Raw genomic sequence first — 4,267 nt, 5'->3', positions numbered from 1 at the left:
ACACCAATGTCTCCCGGAGTTTCCCCTGTGTTTTCCAGGAGCAGTTTTATAGTTTGAGGTTTTAGATTTAGATCCTTGATCCACCTTGACTTGATTTTTGTCAAAGGTGAGAGGTAGGGGTTAAGATTCATCTTTCTGCAGGTAGAAATCCAGTTTTTCCAGCACCATTTGCTGAAGAGGTTTTCCTTTTCCCACTGGATTAACTGGTACCTGAAAATGACACAAAAAAGTGGAAGGACAACCCATATTCCTGGATTGGAAGAATTAATATAATTGAAATGACAACTCTACCCAAATTAATCTACATATTTAATGCAATGCCAATCAAAGTACCAGACACATTCTTCACAGATCTAGAAAAGACAATCATAAAATTCGTCTGGAATCATAAAAGACCCGTATTGCCAAAGCAATTCTACACAAGAAGAGTGGAGTGGGAGGCATCTCACTCCCTGACCCAAAAATATACTACAAAACTGTGATAATAAAAACAGCATAGTACTGGCACAGAAATAGACATGTGGACCAATGGAACAGAATAGAGTCCCCAGAAATAAACTCCCAAACATACAGTCATCTGAATTTTCGACAAGGGGTACCAGTCAATCCAGTGTTATCATTGGTTTCTATGAACCTTTCGGCTTCAGTCTTAATTTTTTCTATGGTTATAAAATCATTTAGGAGTAGGTAGTTTAGTTTCCATATGTTTGTGACTTCAAGGGATCTTTCTGTAGTTGATTTCAAGTTTGATTTCATTGTGGCCAGAAAAGATGCTAGATATAGTTTATATACCTCTGAATTTGTAAAGACCTGTTTTGTGCCCTATCATGTGGTGAGTCTTCAAAAATATTCCACTTGGGGTGAGAAAAATGTGTATTTTGTGGTAGTTGGTGAAATACTCTAGATGTCTGTCAAGTCTATTTCATGCATGATATCATTTAGATCTTATATCTCTGTTTATTTTTTGTCTAGATGATCTGTTCAGAGAAGTCAGCGAGTGTTGAGATCCCCTACAATTATTATGTTTCAGTCTATCTCTTGAGATCTAACAGTCTCTACTTGATGTACTTAGGTGCTCCAGTGTTGGGTGCATAGATATTTACAAGTGTGATGTCTTCTTGGTGAACAAATTCTTTTAGCACTATATAATGTCCTTCTTTGTCTCTTACATCTTTCATCTTAAAGTCTATTTTGTCTGATACCAGTATTGCCACTCCAGCAATTTTTTTTTGATTTCCATTCGCTTGGAAAATCTTTTTCCAGCCCTTCACTTTCAGTCTATGTATTTCCTTATCAGTGAGGTGTGTTTCTTGTAACCAGCATACAGATGGCTTCCATTTTTGTATCCATTCAGTCAGTCTATGTCTTTTAATGGGAAAATTTAATCCATTAACATTCAACATTGTTACTGATATTTGCAGATTTATCCCTGTCATTTTGTTAGCCATTTTCTCAGTTGTTTTTGTTCTCCTACTTCAGTTTGTCTCTCTTTAGTTATCCTGATACAACACTCCCTTCAGTACTTGTAAAGCTGTTCTAATACTGGTTAGTTCTTTCAGTTTTTGTTTATCTGAGAATATTTTTATTTGTTCTTCCCATTTGAGGGATAATCTTGCTGGATGTAGTATTCTTGGTTGAAATTGTTTTTCTTTTAATGTTCTGAATACATCTTCCTATTCTTTCCTTGTCTGCATTGTTTCAGTTGAGAGGTCTGACAGTAGCCTAATGGGATAGCCTTTATAAGTAACTTGATGTTTCTCACTTGCCATTTTTAGAATAGTGTCTTTGTCTTTCATTTTTACTACTCTGGCTATGATATACCTGGGGGAAGATCTTTTAGTGTTGATTCTATTTGAGGTCCTTTTATTTCTTAGATTTGAATTTCTCCATGTTTCTCTATATTTGGAATATTTCATGAAAGAGGTTTTCCATGCCGTTAGCAGATTCTTCACCTTCTGGAATACCCATTATATGGATATTTGTGCATTTCATGGTGTCTGGAATTTTCCCTATGTTGTCCTCATTTTTTTTTAACTTTCATTCTTTTTGGTGATTTGGTCTATGTTGGAGACTTTGTCTTTAATGTTATACATTCTCTCTTCTGCATAGTCCAATCTGCCCTTAATCCTTTCTAGGGAAATTGTAATTTCTTGTATTTTATTCTTCATTTCCAGAAATTCTGTTTGATTCATGTTTAGGGTGTCTATTTCTTTACAAAATTTCTCTTTCATGTCCTAAAATGATTTTCTCATTTCCCGGTACTGATTATCTGTTTTCTTTCACATCTCTGAGTTTTGTTACTATGGATATTTGGAATTCTTTTTCTAATATTTCTATGTATTTCTTTGTGCTATCCACTGCTGGTGAGGGGCTACTACACTCACATGGAGGAGAGTTACCTCTTGTTTTCTCATGTTTCTTTGAGATCTGTGCTTGTTCCTAGTCATCTGATGCAGTATTGTCTTTTTCTATTTATTAAGTTGATTCTGTAGTTCTGGTAGAGGAGATTTTACCCTTAGTTACCAGGAGTGTTCCTATTGGAGGGCTCTGTCCCAGGTAAGGGAAGGTATGGGTAACTTCAGGTGCTTGGCTCTTCTACCAAACATTCAGCTCTTGAAGTGGTAGCAATTTAAGGAGACATACCTTAGTAAAGTGGATCAAGTCACAGGCAACATGCAGGTTGGTGTACCAAAAATCCCAAAGTGCTCCCAGGCCCCAAGTGCAGACTCACTGGAGAAGGCCTGCCCAGAGTTGACTCAAGTCTCCAGGTGGGCGGGCAGGGTGAGCCTGTGTCACTAGAGTGGTGAGTGATGAAGTCTTCAAAGTTCCAAAGTTGTTCATAGCCCCCAAGCGTGGCCCTCCTAGACTGGACTCAAATCTTCTAGCAGGCAAGGTGGGGCAAGTCCAAGCTGTTAGAGTGGTGGGCGACAGAGTTGTAGAAGTTCAAAAGTTGCTCCCAGGCCCTGAGCAAGGACTCACCCAAAATACCTTAATTTTATTAAAGAGTGTGGAACTAGGCCCCTCCTCTTGATGGGAAGAACTACAAAGTCATTCTGCAAAGGACATGGGAACAGGAATGGTAGAGAGAACCCTGACAATTGTTGCAATCAGTTTGTCTTCACATACCACCACTGCTTGCTAGTTGAACAATATTGGGCAATTCATTTAACTGTCTGAACTACTTTATCTCAATTGAAAAATAGGTATTGTGAGAATTGAATGAAATAGCACATATACAGGCCTGGAACTTCATAAGAACTCAATATATATCAATAAATGTCCTCACAACTCTCTCTCCAAGGGATTGCTTCTAACATTATGGAAACTGAGTAATTTTATTTAAATTTAATTTGGAGAAATAAAGTGTTAAAACCAAACACATACTTCAGGGGGAAAAAAAGACATAAAGAACAATTATATTGCTTGGTGGTTACAGTGGCTGGATCCTACACGAATAACAGCTCAGTTTGAATCCTGGCCCCAGTGGCTTAAAAAACATGAGTGCATGCATGTCCCAAATCCTGACACAGTGGAGAAATGGAGGAGAAGAGATTGTGGTTTTCCATGACTCATTGAGGTTTTGGTGAGTACACATAAGTTCTGGCAAATTAAAAAAAAAAAAAGACATTAAAGTTTAAACAGTAATTGGAAGGTTTTAAATAAATTATCTAGAAAACTAAGCCCAGTATTATTAAAACTAGTAGGGTCCAGGGGCCAACAGGTGGCATAGTGGCTGAGGTGCTGGACTCCCACATGGTCGATTATGGTTAGATTCCTGGACCCAGCCACTTGAAACTCATACTGGGTATGTGTGCATGCATGCCCAAAATTCCAAGAGGAGGAGAAGGGATTGTGACATGGCCATCCTCAACCCCCATCCTGGGGGGGGGGCGGGGGTAATTTCTTGCATTCTATTTATCTCTATGTTTCTCTGTCAAGCACATGTGCCCTGTAGCAAAAAATATCTTAAAAAACAAAACACAAAAACAAAGTAGTAGGGCCAGTGTGCCAATCCAATGAGATCAAGAAAGGGTAGGCCAGAAAGTCTGTGGGTCAGACCATAGAAAATGTATCATCTCTTTTTCTTTCACACTCTATATCTGGCTAAGGACTAAGGTACAGTAGTAACCCTGCTCCCTCCACCCCATTCTCCATATAAACATGGATTTCAATCCTAGATGTATTCTCAGAAAATGTCTAAGATTAGGCAGAGACCTCTCAAACTGTACAGCAGCACTCAGCTAGTGAAACCAGAGTTCAAGGATAA

Source organism: Tupaia chinensis, unplaced genomic scaffold (genome assembly GCF_000334495.1).
Source record: "Tupaia chinensis unplaced genomic scaffold, TupChi_1.0 Scaffold000217_1, whole genome shotgun sequence".
Taxonomy (NCBI): domain Eukaryota; kingdom Metazoa; phylum Chordata; class Mammalia; order Scandentia; family Tupaiidae; genus Tupaia; species Tupaia belangeri.
Note: the sequence above shows the minus strand (reverse complement) of the source record.